Raw genomic sequence first — 19574 nt, forward strand, 5'->3', positions numbered from 1 at the left:
TTACTCTCTGCGACTCGAGGGCAATTGTGAACACTTGCAGCCTGCCTTCTTGTTCAATACCAGCTTGGAGTGTCTCTGAGAGGGTTGGAAAGGCATCTCGGGCAGAGGATGATCTCTCGGTGGTTGCTCTGTCGCCGGGATGGGATGGTCTGTGTCTTGCCTCTCTCTGGGAGGGAGGAGGAGAGGCTTTTTTTTTTTTTTTTTAATTTAAACAGTCATGCAGAGACTTGAATCTGGGCAGAGGTGACATCTGGCCTCTTTCAGGTACAAGCCAATTTGTAGGAGGATAATGGAGAGGATGGTTAGGTATGCCGGGTTGTTTGGAGCATCCTCTGGGAGAAGACCCAGGGGGAAGGTGCTGTCAGATGTTCCCTGCCAGTTTGCGCAGCGCGTGGAGGTAATAATTTTAAGACAGTTGGGGAGGGTCAGAGGTTCCTGTCCTTAGAGTTTCATCAAAGAGCTAAGTGGTGCCCAAAGGGGATGAATAATTCTTCCAGAATTCTGAGTCCTCTAAGTTTTCTGCTCTGCCTTCCTCTCCTTAAAATAGGCAGCTGGCTGTGGGATGCCTCCAACCCTAGCTTCAGGTACAGCTAGAGGGAAACACTAAACAGACCCTTGCTGTCTTTGCAGCCAGTGAGGGAGTCCTGCAGGGAGGCAGAGGACAGAGGCCTGGGAGCAGGGCTTTGGCAGCTGTCTGAGCCATCTAGCTATTTCCTAGGGATGGAAATAGACACGAAAGCCTCCCCTGGCCTCCCCTGCCATGCCACCCCAACCTATCATCTTGGTCTGCTTGCCTTACTCCCTTGAGCCCCCCCCGCCTCTGTTAAGGAAGGTGTAGCACCTGGGCTGTCCTAGGGGGCCATGGATTTGGGGCCTGGAGGGCTCTAGCAACTTCCACTGGATTCTGAGTACCCGGGCCCTGTATATGTGGGTTGGTTAGATGGGCTGGGAAGAGTGACAAGGGGTCTCTTCTTCAAGCTTCTGAGGCTGCTGTGTTCTTGTCACGTCTCTCACTGCTGTGCACCACCAGATAGGGACGGTACTCACAAACACTGGGGGAGCCACCATTTTGCCCCGCTTGGCAAGGTGACTCAGAGTATGAGATCAACATTTAGAGAAGAGAAAAAGATCCCAGGAAGCCCCCGCCCCAGCCTGTGCCAACCCAGCACTCTAGCAATCCATGTAAATGTTAGTTCTGGAAATACCCCGGGCTCTCTGGAGACAGCTCTGTTACACCAGAGCGCCTGCTGAGCCTTCTTCTGGATGGGGCCAGAGAGTTCCCCGCGGGGAAGAGGCCAGGAGGCAGACTGACTGTCTTCTGGCTTGCCTCTGCTCACCTGGGAGCCTGCTCACCTGGGGAGCCCTTGCGTTTGTGCTGACAAGGTGTGTGTGGGGGGGTGAGTTGGGAAGGGAGGTGTGGTCTGATGGGGGAGGGCTGAGCTCCTCCGTGTTCTTTTTTTCCAGTCTTGGGAAATCCTCCAAAGGAAACCTTTGTGTTGGGCTGAGCAGCCTGCCCTGTGTTTTGGAGTGAAGCTCTGTGAGGGTAGGGGCAGGTCTGTTCCCAGCTCTGTCCCCAGCCTGAGGCAGAGAGCTGCTGACCCCAGGGAATGGGGCGCATGGTGTTGCCCTGAAGCCCACTGCTTTGACCCTAAGGACTGAAGGCAGGTGTCCCTTGTCTTCTCGGGTGTCCCTTGCATTTTTGGTCAGAATTTGGCCCTCAGAGTCTTGATTAGAAGAACCTGAATGGAAAAATTTATTCCTGTTGCAGGAAAGGGCAAGAAAAATATTTGTTCCCATCATCAAAGTGGAAATTTAAGTCAATGACAATGGAAACTATTTCTGGCCATTCTCAGGCTAGAGGGAGGAGGGGGTGGGTTGATTCAAACAGGGCGGAAGAATTCAGACACTGTAAATTTTAGGGGCGAAATAACGGCATAGAAATAAAAACTCTCCAAGGAAACATAAACCAACCTTTAATCAAACATAAACAACAAACCGTGTACGTTCCCTTGCCGGGCTGGCGGTGGAGGGTTTGGGATTGACTGTTGGAGCCAGTGCTGCCGCTGCAGGACTTTCCTGTCCAGGGAGGATCTCTGGGGCGGAAGCTCAGCAAGAGATCGCTTAGGCCCTGGGTTCCATCCCCAGCACCATCTAAAAGTGCTGTGTGCAGAACAAGTCTGAGGAGCCCTCGTCCCCAGTCTGTGCCTCCTCTTCTCTGCCTACCCATGTGTTCCAGCCGGAAAACTCCGTTGTGGTGGTTGCAGGTCTCTGGATGATTCTGACACCTGGAAGGTTCCCAGGTAAAAACAGAGGTCCCCGTGAGTTTTGTGTTGTGTTGATTGTGAAAACTCAGCTGATGAGTGGAATAATACAGCGTGGGTGTGCGTGTACGGACGACGTAAGATGGGCCTTGGGTTCGCAATGAGTGACCCTGGGTGGCGGGCACCGGGGGTTCGTTGTAGTCATCTCTTTACTTTTGTGAAAGCTTGCAAATGCCCATAATTTGAAGTTGGAAAATTAAAAAAAAAAAAAAAAAAGCAAGTGACCCCAACATTTACCCCTCAGCATCACCTCCTTGTGTCAGATGTAGGTCTGCTCCCTCATCCGATCTCCACGCACGGATTCTGCAGAGCTCCAGGTCCTGAATCCTGTAGGAAAGCGGAAGAGAAAAATGAGGGAGGGAGGGACTCTTTTCGGTTTTGAGTGCGAGGGTTGCTTTTCCCGTGGACTTCTGGGATACAGTTTGGGTTTTCCCTGCTCCTAAGTGTGGCTGAGCTCAGTGACTGTCTGGGGACACGCAGAGGCCAGCTGTACACTTGGAGGAGGCGCCCTAACACCCAAGTTCACCATGCCAGCGGAGGCCTTCTCTGCCGTCCCTGCCACCTTCCCTGCTTACGATAGGTGTCCCTGATTTCCCTTGACAGTGGCAGGTTTGGGCTCCCAGAATGGTTGTGCCATCCAGCTGTGTAGAGGGACAGTGTCTTAAGCTAGTGTTCTGTGGCGTCTCTGGGAGCACTTCTCCCTAATCATCAGGACAGGTGGAACCGGAGACACATGAGCCATCTGCCCACCGGGGTCCAAAGAGACCTTTTGGGTGGCTGTTTGCAGAAGCTCTTGCTAACGGGGAAGGGCTGGTGGGTCTTGAGTTCTTGCGGAATCTGTCATTTCCTTGCTGCCCTCATTGGTTCTGTCTATGAGGAGCTGTCTTCCCATGGGTTCTTGTGAGATGGTTTTCTTTCTGGGGATGGCTCAATTCACCAGGTAATTATTTCTGAGCCGTTATGATCAGGATATTGTTAGATGATGATAGGGAGGGGAATAGGCCATCCCTGTCCCTAAGGAGCAGGAGATTTTGTGGGGAGAGTCTGAGGCCTGGCAGCTGGGGTGGCTGGTGGGGGTCTTGGAGTTGCTAAATGGTCTTGCTGCCTGTCACTGACGGTCCCCTCTGTCCCCTGGCAGTCCAGCTGTGCATTTGTCCACATGTCCTTAGCCCTTGGCTCTTCTTGGAGGAACTGGCAGGTGACATGGCTGAAGCTGCTGCCACTGTGGACACTTCTCCTGGCCCTTGGGCACTGGCGCTGTCTTGCCACCTAAAACAAAACTAGTGTTCTCTTGCAGTTTGTCAGTTTTTTTTTTCTTTCCTGGTCTTTGTTTTTCTGTGGTGCTGGGGCTAGAACCCAGGGCCTTGGACACGTAAAGCAGTTACTCTACCATGAGCTACGCCCCGAACCCCAGTCACCTCAGAAAAGATGGTTGTAGAGCCTCCTCATGAACTGGGGAGTCCAACTCCATTCCAGCGAGGACCTCCTCCTTCTTCTCTGGTTTCTGCCAGGCACCCTTCTTGGCCCTGTGTCTGCTCTCGTGCTGGTAAAATAATCACTTTGTCCTCCGATGCACCAGACCTCTCAAAAAGACTCCTAGAGGAGGGGCCACACCCTGGGCTGCGTTGGCATGGTGGCTGTTGCCCCGTTCTTACCTCCTCGGCTGCCCACATTGGCATCACCACCCTCTTTTCCCTGGCCACTGGACTAGTTTCCCACCTGGGCATCTCTTCCCTTCTCCCAACCACCAGGGTGTTGTTGTGGGGTTTCTTTGTTTTGCTTTGTTTGTAAGTCACTTGGCTGAGGCCTGGCAGCTGGGGTGGTTTCTGACCTGCGCTGTCTTGATTCGTTTTGGTTTTCGGTCCTGGGGATCGAACCTAGGGGCCCTTCAGCCCTGAGTCCTTTTTAGTTTTTAGTTTAAGACAGAGTCTCACTAAGTTGCCAAGGTTGGCCTCAGACTTCTGATCCTCCCGCCTCAGCCTTCTGAGTCGCTGGAATTGCAGGTGTGTGTTCCTGAGCCCGTCTCCCCAGCTATCTCGAGGCTCTCTAGTGCTTCTTGATCCCATTCAGTGTGCCTGTGCATGGATTTTGCCGAAGAAACACCCACACGTTTGATCACAGGTGCTGATGCAGGCCCTGGGGTGGAGGTGGGGGATAGGCACTGTATAGCACACCCACCTGTTACCTGGGTGAAGTCAGGACTTTGGATAAGGATGCTGGAGGGCTTTTGTTCACGTTGGCTTCTCCCCTCTGGACAGGGAAGGCCTTGGACTCCGTCCTAGGCCATATTTTTATGTTTCCTTAGAGTCTTCGAGAGTAACTGGCACCGTGAGAATAAATACATAGTCAGAGTTTGCTGGCTGCGTGGATTTCAATAGCTGACATTCATCATCATTTATTAAGTGCTCTCTGTGTGCCAGGCTCCGTTCCGAACGCTTTTCTTTTCGTTCATTTTATCTTTACAACAGTCCTGTAAAAAAAAGGTGCTCATTTTATCCCCGTTTTGTAGATGATGGGAAATTCGAGATGACTGTCGGCTAAAGTCACTTTCCCAGGGTCACCTGGCTGGGAAGTAGCGAGGTGAGATTTGAATTCACGAAGCCCAAGGTTTCACCACCAGCTCTCTTGGAGCAGGAATGAGGATGTGGAAATGAAGTTGAAGGAGGTTGTGGAAGCATTTGAAGGAACTCTGCCTTGCCCCAGCTGCTGTTGTGTGTCGTTGTGGAGTTGGAATAGTAAAGTGGTAAAGTGATAAAATGATTGGATGTGGGAGTTAAAAGGAAAAAATTGAGTGTTTTCTGGAGTGCCAAATGGAACTCAGTACTCAATCGAAACGGACCATCCAATACACATCCTCACTGCCCTCATGATCATCTTGCCTGCTGTCCACGATGATGTCAAACCTGTGGCCCAGAGGGGTACAGTCACTTGCCTGAGGTCACACAGCCAGTGTATATTGCAGGGACTCGAGTCTGATACTCCTCCATGGGAGGAGAAGAGTCTCTTGCTCCAGAGAGCTGTCTGGAATGAGGGCAGGGTTGTTCTGTGGTTGTCAGCCCATAACTAGGGAAACTTGACCTTTACTTGGTTGGTGAGCTCCCGGCTGGCCACCTGACTGGTGATTTGCTGTCCGACACCACAAGTGTTGTATTCAGCGTGGGCCTTCTCCCGGGCAGCAAGGGTATGCCATGTGGGGAGCCCCATCCTTTGTTCCTGGTCTCTGAGCTTCTGGTAGACAAACTGAGGATTCATTGTGTCTGTTTCGTCATTGGAGTGGTGGCTGCTTTTATAATCTTGTCACAAAAACTGAGCCACTCTGAGATGCCCCTGACGTCATTGGTTAGTGGGATTGCGTGGCCCACATGTGAGTAGGGCCCAGTGCACGGGGGACAGGCGCAGGCCGGACAGGTGCAGGTGTGTGTGCCCTTGACTGCTTATGTGTCTGAGGGTCCCCGGCCAGGCCGCACACCCCTTGAAGTTGAGAGTTCTTCCATCTCTGGCTGGGATCTGCCTTTCCAGGGTCAGGTGTCTCTTCTTTGCCCCTCAGAACTCAGTATGTGCAAGGCTGCTGCTCTGGAGGGGCAGGGGACATTTTCCCTTTTTTATTAATTTAATTGTTTTCCTCAGTAGGTTTATGTTCCAAAAGCAAAAAACATTGATCTCAAAAGTAATGCAACTAGCTGGATGTGGTGGCGCATACCCTTAATAGTGGTGGCTCGGGAGGCTGAGGCAGGAGGATTGAAAGTGCAGGACTGTTTTTTTTTTTTTTTTTTTGTCAGCGGACACAACGTCTTTGTTTGTATGTGGTGCTGAGGATCGAACCCAGGTCGCATGTATGCCAAGCGAGCGCGTTACCGCTTGAGCCACATCCCCAGCCCTCTAGGATTGAAAGTTCAAAGCCAGCCTCAGCAATGGTGAGGCACTAAGCATCTCAGTGAGACCCTGTCTCTAAATAAAATATAAAATAGAGCTGGGGATGCGGCTCAGTGGTTGAGTGTCCCTGAGTTCAATGCCCAGTATCCCCCCACCCCCCCCAAAAAAATAATACAACTAATTCTTGATGATAAATCTTCTAAACAGCAGTATTGACTCCTGTCTATCATGTATCCATCCATCCATCCATTCAACCAGCACAATTAGCAAGTTTTCTCTCCTAGGCTTTCCAGTGCATATCTAGATACAACTTTGCATATTTCTGTTTCAAAAATTAGAACACAGAGGTTGCGGTGGTGCACACCTGTAATCCCAGCAGCTCTGGAGGCTGAGGCAGGAGGATTGTGAGTTTAAAGCTAGCCTTAGCAATTTATCAAAGCCCTAAGCAACTCAGTGAGACCCTGTCTCTAAATAAAATACAAAAAAAGGCTGGAAATGTGGCTCAGTGGTTAAGAACCCCCTGGGTTTAATCCCTGGTATCAGAAAAAAAAAAAAATTAGAACACGTTATACATTGATATTGAATCACAAAATTAGGGGCTGTTATAAAAAAACGCAGCTTTCTAGCTTACCCCCAGCATGGTGTTCAAGGGGGTACACTCCACACACACCCAGTGCCAGTGTTTCCAGTTGGGGCAGAATGCTCCCTTGTGTGGATGGAACCTCATTTACCTAATCCTCTGTGGTTGGGCTGCTGGGTGGCTCAGCTCTGCCTATACAAACAACAGTGGCAGTAAATAGACTTTTTTTGAGGCCATACAGGGCAAGTGCTGTACCACTGAGCCATATCCCTGGCCCAGTGAACATCCATGGATGACCTAAAAAACAGAAAACCCCACTTGTTTGGTCATTTTGCCTGTAAAGACAGTTCTCAACATGCAATTGCTGGATTAAAATTTCTGTGTTTGGTTTTTACAGAGGGAGAAGGCCAGGAAGGGGGCTTTTATACATTTTTCCAGATTATGTGGCTGGACTTTAGTTGTTTTGTGGATTCTTCCCTCGTTAGACTTGGGGGTCCCCCTGGTCGCACTGTAAACACATTGTAATTAAAATTCTCGTGAACAATTAAGAAAGGAGATTTCTTGTAGGGCTGCCGGGGAGAAAAGGCCTCAGCCGGGTGTGCCCTGAGATGGTGCCGTGGGTGGCACTCCAGTGACAAGACACCTAGACACCGGTGACAGGGCTACTGGGCCTCCCAAGAATGTGTTCTAGGCCTATTTGAATTTCTCTCTGCAAAACAGCTCTACATTTTGCAGAAATAGGATTATTAGAGGAGGTTTTCAGCACCTCCAACTACATTTGGAACAAGGCATATTTCGTTTGGCTTGGTTGTAAAAGACAAGCAAATAATCTTTTTTTTTTAGAAAAGGTAAACGGCAATATTTTGCATTCCCAAGAGCGTGCTCTGTCCTTTAAACTCAGAGTGTTCAACAGTAAATTATTTGATTCCTTCTAACAATACCCCTGTGTGGGAGGCATGTATAAACTTCCATCAAGGGCAAACAACATGGCAAACCCAAACTCCGAGATGTGTAATTTCTCACCCATCTGGGTGGGCCGCAGCCCGTCCTGGGGTTTTACTGGGGGATGGGGGAGATCACCGAGGGTGTAAAGGCTTATTTTTTTTCTCAAAGGTTTATTTACACGAGTTAGTGAACACGGGTCTGTCCAGCTGCCTTCTCCCGAGTGCCCTGTGCAGAGCCAGCGTGCCCAGTGAATGGCCCTCCCTGGCAGGGCCGCTGGAAGCGTAATCAAATCAGAACCCTCATTTTCTGACTTACGTAATTTTGCAGAACGGACACAGAGGCTCCTGGGAAAAACGGTCTGTCCTCCTGTTAATTTTAAGGTCCATTTATAAAATTATAAGCTGTGTTGAACAGATGAATACAAAATGGAACACGCCTATTAAAGTTCTTTTTTTTTTTTTTTTTGGTCTGATAACCTTATTTAACCTTTCTGCGTCTCAGAGGTTGGTGGCCTTTGCCTATGGCGCCTTCATGGAAACAGTGCTAAATATAGCTGCTGTTTGTTGTTGAATAATGACTCGGGAGGGTGGATGGTAGGGTTTCCAACTTCTTTCAGTCAGCAAACTGGACAGGAGGAGTCCGGTCCAGAGGGGACCCGTGGGGCTGTGCATTCAGGTGGCTGCTGGGTTCAGTGGGTGTTACACACACAGATTGCCCTGGTCCTCCCCACGTTGACCCCGACAGCCTCTGACTAATTGCTAACTTGTAAACAGGTAAAGGATACCTGGGCGATTCAGGTCCAGTTAGGACTTCTGTCTCTCGGGTGTCGCTCGTCCCCAGGCCTTCGCAGTGTTCGAGGGGCTGGACACTTTCCAAAAACACACTCGCGTCTCCTTCGGTCCATTTCAAGATCATCCTAGTGTGGTGTGACAGAAGGAACATGGCCTGCGGATCAGGTTTCTAGTGCATGTGACCTTGAGCAAGGCTTTGATCTCTGTTTCTGGTAAAATGAGGGATTGGAGTGTATTCCATGCCTTGCCCAGAGAGTATTGTTCTGTTGGGTTCCAAAGCAGTTTAAACTAAACAATGAAATGCTTTTCTCTTTCTTTCTTTCTTTTTTTTTCCTCTTAGCATTAGCACTATTTAACTTAGGACCTCACGGATTTTAAGTAAGCTCCCTACCTCTGAGCTGTACCTCCAGCCATTTTCTTTTTTTTTTTTTTTTTCATTTTGAGACAGGGTCTTGCTAGGTGGTGGAGGCAGGCCTCCAACTTGCCATCCTCCTGCCACAGCCTCCTCCACCAAACCCGGCAATGATGAAACCTTTTGCAGTGACCCGGGACTGGCTGTGTGGTCTTCTTGTGTGTCTCCATGGAGTTACTTGATGTAGTTACGGGCACGTGCAGACCACTTCTCTGAGGCCTCAGAAAGGGAAGGAGCAGGCTGAGGGGGGACTTGGGGCTCCTAGTAGCTTCTTTCAAAGCCAAGTACGTACAGTAGAGTTGAGATGTCAGGAAAGAGGAGCCCGTGAGCTGAGTGGGCAGCGCTGACTGAGCCCCGTCGGTGCTGAGCAGTGGTTCTCTTCCTGCCACCTCCAGGTGAGACCTGAATAATCCTAGAGAGCCCTGGAAGGGTATCCTGGGAGGTGTGGGAGCGACTCGGGTATAGTGATGGCAGCTCCTCTTCCTCCTCACCCCTCGATGTCCTGGGTTTCCCAGGTGCTGCCCTTGGGCCGCGAAGGCCTCTGGGCTACCCAGGGATCTGTCTCTTAGAGAGAACCAGGTTTTTGTCATTCTGTCCATTTGGTAACTTTGAACCAGTAGAACAGCATCTCATTGGAAGGCTAGTTCCTGGGCAGCATTAGCTAGCTCTTTATGGAATTGAGTTCTCTGGAGTTGCTTTTCATGTCACATTTTAATTTTAAAATTGTACTCAGAACATGTCAGCAGGGAGATTGGTCCACCACTTCTCTGTATTCTTAATACTCAATGAGAAAATTCTATGGAAAGTCAGTAATGGAGAATGTCTGGTTCTCTCTGGAACTGAAAGATTTTCTCTTTTGATAGAGTTTTTTTTAGTCGATCAAGTTGCCCTTTTTAGTTGGGCTGCTAGGAAGCACGGAGTCCAGTGTGGAGAGGCGTCACAATTTCGCTGGTGTTATTATTGTTATGTGTATTATATCCCCTCTCCACAACATGATTTTTAAAAATTTTAGTTTTACTGTTGGTTCTATACCACTTGTTGGTTATCTCAGCATCTTTGCAAAATATGGGTTAAGAATTTTTTTAAAAAACAAATTTATAACAAATAAAAGGGGGAAGTTTTAAGACAACTTTAGAATGGAAAAACTTTGAGAGTGAGAGACTAACTAATTAACATAATATTTAAGAGTTTGGATCCCGGAGCCAGGCTGCCAAGACTGACATCTTGGTTCTGTTTATTGGCTGTGTGATCTGGGCAAATGATTTAACCTCTCTGTTACTCAGTCTCCACATCTGTAAAATGGGGATATCACCTTCCTTTAAGAGTCGCTGCGGGGATTAGATATGAATTGGTAGGACCTGAAGAAATGCATCCAGCTCATAGAGATAGTCTGTGGGTTTTACTTGTTACTAGCAAATTGCTTTCTGGCATTACTTATTCCACGCCTCTGGAAATCTCTCAGAGCTGTTTAGCTCTTCTCTCCCATTCTTCCAACTCCGGCTTCTTTACAGACTAATTCTTGATCTGCCAGGACAACTTTTTTTTTTTTTGGGTATAATTAGCCAAGGTGTGGTTTGTACCTTTAAAAAAAGATTTTTCTTTCTTTCTTTCTTTTTTTTTTTTTTAATGAGAAACAAAAAAAGATTTGCCCTCTAGGTTTGGCATACCTTCCCAGAAGGGAAGGGGTGGATGGATCACTTCCTGTGGTTTCCAGCTCACCCTGTGGCTTGCCCAGCCCAAATGACCCATACGGTGTGGTGGTGGGAGCTTCGCCCTGATCTGCCACCTTGGGAGCCCACTTTGCTCCTCCTTGCCTTGGTTTCCCTACACCACAGGGGTCTGCTCCACCCTGTTGTTACTTCCAGGGACTCCAGGATGCCACCCTTCCCCCATGTGGTTGGAGGCCTAGGCCTTGGCTCTGCTTTCGAGTTGGCATTAGGATAACCAAAGCGTGAGTAGGTTCAGAAAGTTTGAAGGTACCCTCGTTTGTTTTCTGGTACCAACGATTGAACCTGGGGGACTTAACCACTGATCCACACCCCCAGCACCCCTCTTCCACTTTTTTTTAATGTTTTATTTTGAAACAGGATCTTGCTGAGTGGCTTAGGGCCTCACTAAATGGCTGAGGCTGGCTTTGAACTTGCGATCCTCCTGCCTCAGCCTCCCGAGTCACTGGGATTGTAGGCGTGCACCCAGCCTCTTCTCTGCTCTTTGTTGGTGGCAAAATACTGATAAAATTGGAGGGTTGACCAGCAGCCCATTGGGTCCCCTGCCCTCTCGGTAGATGGTGGTTAAAAGAGCCAGGCCTTGCAGCTTCCCTGGAGGGCTGTTGTGGTGGCCGCCCTCGGTGGATGTGCAGAGGGACTTGGTGCTAGGGACCAGTGGGGGCCAGGCAGGGCAGCTGGTCAACTCAGGCCTTAGAAAGCAACACTCCCCAGGATCTTGTTAAAACACTTCCTCCAGTGGACAGAGCCGGGACAGGGCAGGGTTTGGAAGAGAAACCGGCCACTGTGGTAGGAAACCCCGAGCTATGAACTGAGTGGTAATTAAAGCAGAAAGTCTTGGGCAAGTGATTTTTTTTTTTTAAGAGTGCCCTCTAGTTATCCTTTGTTCTTGGTAGTTAATTTAAAATAAGCATAGCCTTTGTCTTCTAGCTGGCCGCCTTGCCAGATTGGGTATATTTGTTTTCACGACTATTCTTCTGCATCACACAGGAATCCGTCAGTGCCAGGACGTTTTCCTCTGGACATATTTTGGCTTTGTTCTTGTCCCCCACCCTCCTCTGCTCTGGTCTGCCATTTCCTTAAGAACTCGGCAAGTGTCTGTGAATTGCTACCTTTTCCTCCAAAGTGGCTAAAGTCATGGCTGGGCGAAGTCATTCTAGCAGCAGTGGGACACTCTGGCATCCCAGACCCATACTGCCCTGCTGTCCCCAGGGCTCTGATGGAAGTGGGCAGGCCCACCCCCTCCCGTCACACCAGCTAGTTCGTCACTCAATGAGAGCATCGTCCAGTTTGAAGATGGAAAACTCTGTGTGTGTGTGTGTATATTTATTTATGGTAGCTTATTTTGAGAAGCAGATTCATATTTTATATTTATCTTATAGTGTCTTATGGGGCAGCATGTGTTTTTGTATTTATCTTATATTTGAGAGACAAATGCATCCTTTTGATTCATCAGTCAAACAAACAACAGCGTGCCGCAGCAGAGTCGAGCGGTTGGGACAGAGCGTGGACAAGGCTCAGAGCCGGATGTTTCCCACCTGGCCCTTCCTCCCAGAAGCCTGCTTTTTCCTGATGCACAGAGAGCCTGCCCCGCGCCAGGCCTTGCTTTAGGCACTGGGGAGCCTACAGGGACGACTTGCGATGTGCTAATGAGCTATATGATAAAGTACACAGGGCAAGGCAGGGGACTGCAGCAGGGCGGGAGGAGTGTTCCGGGCAGTTTGTTAGGCCAGGCCCTTATGCCTGCTGTCTGGGCAAAGCCCTGGAGGCAGAAGCCTGCTGTGTGAGAAGGTAGGGGCTGAGGTAGGGGCTCATGGAAGGGGCCACGGTTGGACAGGCAGGGGGACCAGTCACATCAGAACCTAGTAAAGATGTGGCATCTCTCTGTGTAGAAGTGGGTAGAGGTCAAGGATCGCCAAGAGAGGACCTCATCTTAGAAGGGTCACCTGTTCCTGTGTGGCATCAAGACTGCTGAGGAACACAGGTGACAGTAAAGAAGAGCTGCAGGCCTTGTCCAGGGACAGGGTGGTGAGGGAGGTGGGGAAGCGGCTGGATTCCCGCTCTGTGCTGAAGGTCGAGCCGTGGGATTTGCTGGAGACAGGGCCCTGGAAGTGCAGGGAGGGGAATCGGGGAGAATTCAAGGCTTCTGGCCTGAACCGCTGGGGGCCTTCTCCTCCCACAGGGGGCTCTGGGAGGATCAGCTTTGGAGGCTTTCTAATACCCTCCTCCCACCTGTCTGCTGCTTCTGCTTATTTTCTTTGGGAAGGAGGTGGACGAATTACTCCACCTACTTTTATGACCTTTTTTTGGGTGATCCAGGGTCCGGACACTCCACATAGGAGATGTTGAACCACACCTACATTAGCTACCAGGAAGTACGTGCAGGTACTGCATTTCCTGTGTTCTAAGACATATTTCTTGTTCCTATTTAGAGAAAATTTTAAATTAAAATTTCTAAACTGATACATAAAAACATAAGCATTGTACATATTTATAGAGTACCTTGTGATGTTTTGATGTATGTATATGCTGAGTAATGATCAAGTCGGGGTAAACATATCTGTCTCCTCCACACAGTTATCATTTCCTCATGGTGAAAACATTCAGAATTTTTTCTTCCATCATTTTGCAACATATAGTACCTCATCATTATCTATAGTTGTTCGTATTTCAATATTTATAAAATCTGGATGCATTTAATTAGTGTATATATTTAACATGGTGGCATTTAATTCTTTTTTCTTAGAAATTCTCTTATTCATCAGCATCGTATCTTCTGGTAGTCTTAACAAAGAAATATCACAGGAACTCTTATGTGCCAGGAACCAGAGTCTGCGTTAGTTGTCTACTGCTGTGTAACAAATTACCCCAGAATTGAACAACTTGAAATAGCAAACATGGATTATTGCACACAGCACCTGAGGGGCAGGGGTGTGGAGTGGGCTTGTCAGCAGGGTGGTTCTGGCTCAGGGTCTCTCATAAATAAGGCTGAGGTCAAGCGGAAGTTGGGGTCTCCGTCATCTGCAGGCTCCCCTGGGGATCGAGGCTCTGCTTCCCAGCTCACCCACAGGGCTACAGGTTCCTTTCTCTGAGGACCTCTCCAGCGGCTGCCTGGGTGTCCTCTCAGCAGTATAGCGGAACAGCCACGGTTTCTTTCAGCTCTTAGCATTCTCTTCTAGGATTGGCATTTAGCCTAGGTTTCCAGGTGAGGAAAGAGGCTCAGAGAGATTGGTTAACTCATCCCAAAGTTACACAGGAGCCAGGGATGCGGCGTGGGCAGTCCCTGAAAAGCATATTCCATCCTTGTTTTCTTTCTTCTTTCTTTGCGTTGCTGGGGATGGAGTAAACGCAGAGCTTTGTGCATGCCAGGCCGGGGCTCTGCACAGAGCCACGCCTCCTAGGGACCTATGCACTATTCACAGTTTTCCTACAGCTGTGACCTGGGGTCCCTGCTGGGAATTCCCAGGTTGTAGGTGCCTTTCCCTTCAGCTGTCTGGTGGAGCTAGTGTTTTTATGGCTTAAAAATCACCCCAGGGGGGCTGAGGATGTGGCTCAAGCGGTAGCGCGCTCGCCTGGCATGCGTGCGGCCCGGGTTCGATCCTCAGCACCACATACAAACAAAGATGTTGTGTCCGCCGAAAACTAAAGAATAAAAAATATTGAAATTCTCTCTCTCTCTCCCTCTCTCTCACGTGGAGGCTCAGTCTTCAGCCTCACTCCTTGCCCTGCACTCAGGGCTTTCTCCTCAGCCTCTGTCCCACGTGCTGGGCGTCTCCAGTGCTGGGTCCTCCCCAACGCTGGGTCCTCCCCTCTGGAAAGACATTCGCCTCTGTGCCGCAGGCTGGCCATGGGGCTCAGGGACAGCCTTGGTGACAGCCAGGATCCCTGGCAGCTGTTGCTGTTATGTTTACCACCTTGGCAACCAGTGGCTGGCGTTGGCACCATGGCTGCGTCCTTGGCCAGGAGGTGACTTGGGTCGGGGGCCCCTGCTTCATGTTCTGAGTTGGTTTCTTGCCAAGCTAGAACAGTGGTTCCCTTTCAGAAGTAAAGTTTATTAATATCTTTTTCTAAATTAGAAAAGGAATGCCTGTTCCTTACAGAAAAATGCAAAAAAAAATGGATTCTTTGATGCCATCCCTTTAGTGTATATGTAGAGATGTATCAATATATGTCAATATGTAAATTTAAAAACAAGAGTTGGAAAATAAAACCGAATTGTAATCGTTCGGTGGGGTGTATGTCTGGATATTCAGCTTCTTCACTTCTTTAATGGTACTTTGTAATGATTTTTGCATGTCCACTAGATGGTTATAACAGCATGATTTTTAATCACTGCATAACATCCTCTCATCTTAATGAAAAACGTAGACACACTTTAAATACACCTCGCTGCCAAGGACGAGATGTGTAAGGATTTAATTTCCTACCACACCAGAGAGCATAGGGCAGAGAGGAAGAGGGATGCATATTAAAGTTAGCAGGCTCCCCTTTGAGGTCCAGTTTTGCCACTTGGACAAATCATTTAAATTCTGAGCCTCAGTTTCCTTATCTGGGACCTGTGACTAATACTAGGTACATGATAGTTGTGAGAGTTGATAAGATAAATACTGTTCTGATATTTCAGAAACTACAAGTTGGGTCATTTTGGTCAAGGGCCCTGGTTTCCTGGCTTCACGTCGGTCTTCTGTATGCTCCGCACTTGCTCTTTGGAGTCCTGGTATTTGTGTGTTTGCCCTGTATGTTGTCCTCAGAAGGTCTTTTAAAGGAAGTTGTGTTATGTTAAAGTTGGAGAGGTGTCAGGGAGACAGCCTTGTTGGGTTGGATGGCTGTCCCTCTGGGAAGCTGAAGGCCAGGCATGGAGGAGGAGGCCGGAGCAGGGGCCAACACTCATGCTGAGGCTGAACTTGACGTGACCAGGGTTTGAAGTATTGTTGGTTCCAGGGATCAGAGGGACAGAGGCCTTCCCAGGACACACGAATGGTGGGAAGGGCGTGGGGCTATGGAGAGTCTGTCCTCGCAGGACTTCAGGACCTACAGGCAGTGTGATTGTGTGCTGTCTGTGTTCTGCAAGGAGAAGCATCCTGCAGCTGCCCGCCATCTTTGATCTTGTGGCAGGGCTTCTCTAGGAGGAAAAAAACAGGGATCGCATGCCCATCTTGAGTTAAGAGAAAGGAGGGGGATGCTGAGTGGTGGCATGGAAGCAGTTCTGTTTGTTTTGAGACTCTTACCTACCTTACCTGTCTTGTTCAGGTTGTATTCTCAGTACCCAGAGAACTGTTTGACAGGTAAGTGCTCAACAAATGAGTGTTGGGTGTGTGACTTAGGAAAGAAAAATGGCCAAAGAAAAAATGAACAGCTTGATCTGAGTCGAGTGATGCACAAGGAAAGTTCAGAGCAGGCATTGGGACACCTGCTGGGTTGACACAGGAGTTGGGAAGAACTGGGTGGAATCGGGGTTCCAGCCCTCACTTCTACCATCCCCCACTGTCTCATTTTGCTCCTCCAGCAAGCAGGGAGGCACACCCACCCTTTGGGGACTGGGGTAGCCCTGTGCTGTCCCCAGGGATTGCTGCACAGAGGAGACACACAGTCCTGGGAGCCAGTAGCATTTGGCAAATAGGAGCCTCTGTGGGAGGCTGAGAAGATGTGCCTCTGGAGTTGGTTGGTGGTGAAATATGGGGTGCATGGCCCTTGCATGCCCATATTTCTGTTCAGGTGTCTGTGAGAGCATAAATAAAGGATAAAGAACTTGGCAGGGCCCCATACAGACTGATTGTGCCCCAGTTCCTTGGGGACCCTGAAGGGTGCCTATTCACGTACTGGGGCAGTGGGCCCCGCCTGTGGGCCTCTCAGTCTCACTCTTGCTGAACCTCTCTTCCTCATCCGGGCCCCTGCGAGGGCGGTGGCAGGGTACATAATTGAGTTGCACCACGAAGCAGATAATGTGGGCTGAGCAGAGTGGATGGAGCAGCTCCTGGGGTGACCGCCCTCCTCCGCCCTCCTTCCCTGCCTTCACCTCCAGGGGCTGCCAATGGTGGGAGGGACCCCCCCCTGGGCTCCCCTGTGTCCTTATTGTCTCCTCTGCCAGGAGAGTCCTGTATTTGTTCTTTAAGGCAACTGGCCTCTGAAGATCTTTCCAGATGAATTTGGCTTGTCAGGGGTGCCAGGCTTAAGTTTTCAGGCTTCTAAAGAAGAGGAGAGGGGAGGGAGTGGGGTTGGGGATCAGACTGACTCTCTCTTTTGGGCTTTCAGAAGAAAATCACGCATGTTAAAATAAATGATGCAAATATCTGTATTTGATGTATCAAAGAGACAAACAGCGTAAATGCAGATTATAGGGTATTTCTTAGATCTGTCCATCACACAAGGTCTCCCGGGAAAGGAAAGCGTCAAGCCAAGCACCAGTGGCCTCGCTTTTGGGGGGGCAGCCTCCAGGGGGTCGGCGTATTTGGGTCATTGTCTCTTGGATTGATTCGGGATTGTCTTAAAAGCCAACTGTTTTTCTCCCTGTCTCATCTTACACGCACACTTAAAAAGTAAGAGCCATTTCCATTTTCTTCTGTTTGTGATCGACACCGACCAGCCCTCAGCGGCTGTCTCCATGTGCCATTCCTTCTCTTCTGTCTTACTGTACCTGCAGGTTCCCTGCGCTCGGTGCCCCCTCCCTTTGCCTTCGCCCTGGGTGTTTGGTGCTGATTTGGACCTGCCATTTTTCCCTCCTGAGATTTTCCCTGCGAGGAGAGGTGGTAGGGGTGAATGAACTGCTGGCTTCCGGTGCATAGAGCAGTCAGCAGGGCTGCTTCAGCCCACCAGTGACTCCATTGCCACTTGAGACCTTTGGACCTCACGACTCCTGGAAACTCTTAACAGCTTCCCGTGGTCTGTACAGCGTATGTTCCGGGCTCCTGGAAGGTGGTTTGCCCAGCTGGAGTTGAGTCCCCAAGGCCACCCGTGCGTGTGTGGTGGTCCTCTAAGTGTCCCTCACCAGATGGGCATGAAGGTAACCACTTTAAAGTTGCGAGCCTGTCCACACGGTGCAGCCCAGCCCTAGCCCCAGCTCTCCTCCCTTCCAGGGTGGGTCCAGCCCTTCCCGGCCTGTTGACATTGAATGATGGCACCTTAACTCCAGGATGTCCCAGACAGTCCTCACAAATCCCCTTGGAGAACAGCATGCTTCTTGGCCCATTTTCCGAGGCTGAAAGAGGCTCCTATTTGTGCAGTTAGTAAGTGTCTGGGCCATTATGCAAACCTGTGGAGTCTGCCTCCAGAGCCACCCTACCAGCCGCCACAGCGCCACCTCTGAACCACGCCGTCGTCGTTGCTAGCACCATCAGGGTCACCTCTTGGCCTCTCCATTTTCTCTCCTGCCAAATGGAGGTAGTGTCAACACTGCGGGGCTCTCTGGAGGCCTAGATGAGATGAAATGTAGTGGATCAGTCCCGGCACTTAAAGGGATCCCAGCAAATGTGTCTTTATTTTCTTGTCCTGGACAGGGGTGGGACATTTGTGCAGCTCATATGTAAAGAGGGCAGGTCCAAAAAGGGGAAATGTGGCGGGGGATCCCCTTGTTGTGACTGGGTCATTTCACCCTGTAGTCTTTCCAGCCAGGCTAGCAGTTCTGGGGTTGGGGCGGGCCGAGAGAACTGCCTCCTGGAGGGGGTGTTTAGTGGGAAGTGTTGTCAGCTGGACACTCGAGTTCTGAGTGGAGTGGAGAGGGGGCACTTGTCCTTCAGACTGGGGTTGGTGTAAGAGAGGGCGCTGGAGGCTGACCCTCTGCCGAGTGCCAGTGTGTGCCGCACGTTCTTCGTGTGGCACCTGAGTCCAGCAGCAGGAAGCCCTGTTTCTGGTCACTGCTCACCTTGGCTGCCCTTCCTTGACTTGAAGCCCTGGACTGGTTGTCCTTGGGGGAGCCTGAGCAGTAGTAATACGGGGTCACTTCTGGCCCTGGACTTGCATTCCTCCCTGAAGTCCCTTCTGACCTGAGTGTTCTCGCTTGGGTACATTGTGGAGAAACTCCGTGGTGCCTGGGGCAGCGTGACCATCCAAGCCTAGCATGAGGGAGCTGTTGTTGTAGGGCTCCTCACTTCGACTGGGGGGTGGTGGGTGAGGGAATAAGGTCAAGCAAGACAAAATCTGAAATGAGAGGCAGAAGCAGGGGAGGTGGTTCCAGGTGGTCCCAGCATCACCTGGGAGCCTGTTAGAGATGCAGAGGCTCAGACCCCAGGCAGACCTGAGAGTAAGGTGTGCCTCTCCTCCAGCTCTCCTGGGTGGCAGGTGTACAGTGAGGACTGAGCAGTGCTGCGTTGACTTCCTTGGGAGCTGAGAGAACCCGGATATACCCCACCACATACCCACCTGCATTAAAAAAAAAAAAAAAGAAAGAAAGAAAGAAAGAAAAGTAATAATGTGTGTGGAGGATTGAAATTTCAAAGTAGTTAAACTCAATGAAAATGAGGAAAAACCAAACCAAGCACCCCAGTGCCTGAGCCAGAGGTTGAGCTGGATGCTTCCTGGGTTGGTCCTCACACCACCACCTGCCTGAGGACCCTTTACCATCCAGGGATGGAGGACTTGTGAGTTCCTCCTCCTTCCCCTGCTCTGGTATGTGACGCCAGCAACATCGCTTTTTTTTGGAGGGTGTTTGTAGCAAGTGAGAGCTGTGGGTAAATAGCTTTGTTGGCTACTTCTGCTTTTCTTGCTTATATTGTATACTTTAATGTGCTTTTTCTTTTCTTGCTTTATTTTTTTGGATAATGGCAAAATCACCGCTTGTGGGCACCGGCACAGATAATACAAAAAAGCTTTTTGAAAAGAGCTTTATCTGAGCACAAAGTACTTGGAATTGAAGACCCCCAGGGATTTGCCTCTATCGCTCATCTTGCCTTTCTCCTTTCCCTCTTCTTTCTCTCCCCTTTCTTTTCACCCTCT

At 49.8% G+C, this 19574-nt stretch overlaps 1 protein-coding gene and 1 long non-coding RNA gene across 9 annotated transcripts in view; one reads left to right on the top strand and one right to left on the bottom strand.

The window, feature by feature from the left end:
• Positions 1 to 19574, top strand: part of Msi2 (musashi RNA binding protein 2) — a 367708-nt gene that overhangs the window by 55449 nt on the left and 292685 nt on the right. The gene's annotated exons all lie outside the window — the stretch shown is intronic.
• On the bottom strand, positions 2001 to 8630 carry LOC143410844 (uncharacterized). The gene is made up of 3 exons (XR_013092729.2): positions 8504 to 8630; positions 2572 to 2648; positions 2001 to 2285 (listed from the first exon to the last, which is right to left on the bottom strand). It is a non-coding gene; the product is annotated as an uncharacterized LOC143410844 (long non-coding RNA).

The sequence above is a fragment of the Callospermophilus lateralis genome, chromosome 11 (assembly GCF_048772815.1).
Source record: "Callospermophilus lateralis isolate mCalLat2 chromosome 11, mCalLat2.hap1, whole genome shotgun sequence".
Classification (NCBI taxonomy): domain Eukaryota; kingdom Metazoa; phylum Chordata; class Mammalia; order Rodentia; family Sciuridae; genus Callospermophilus; species Callospermophilus lateralis.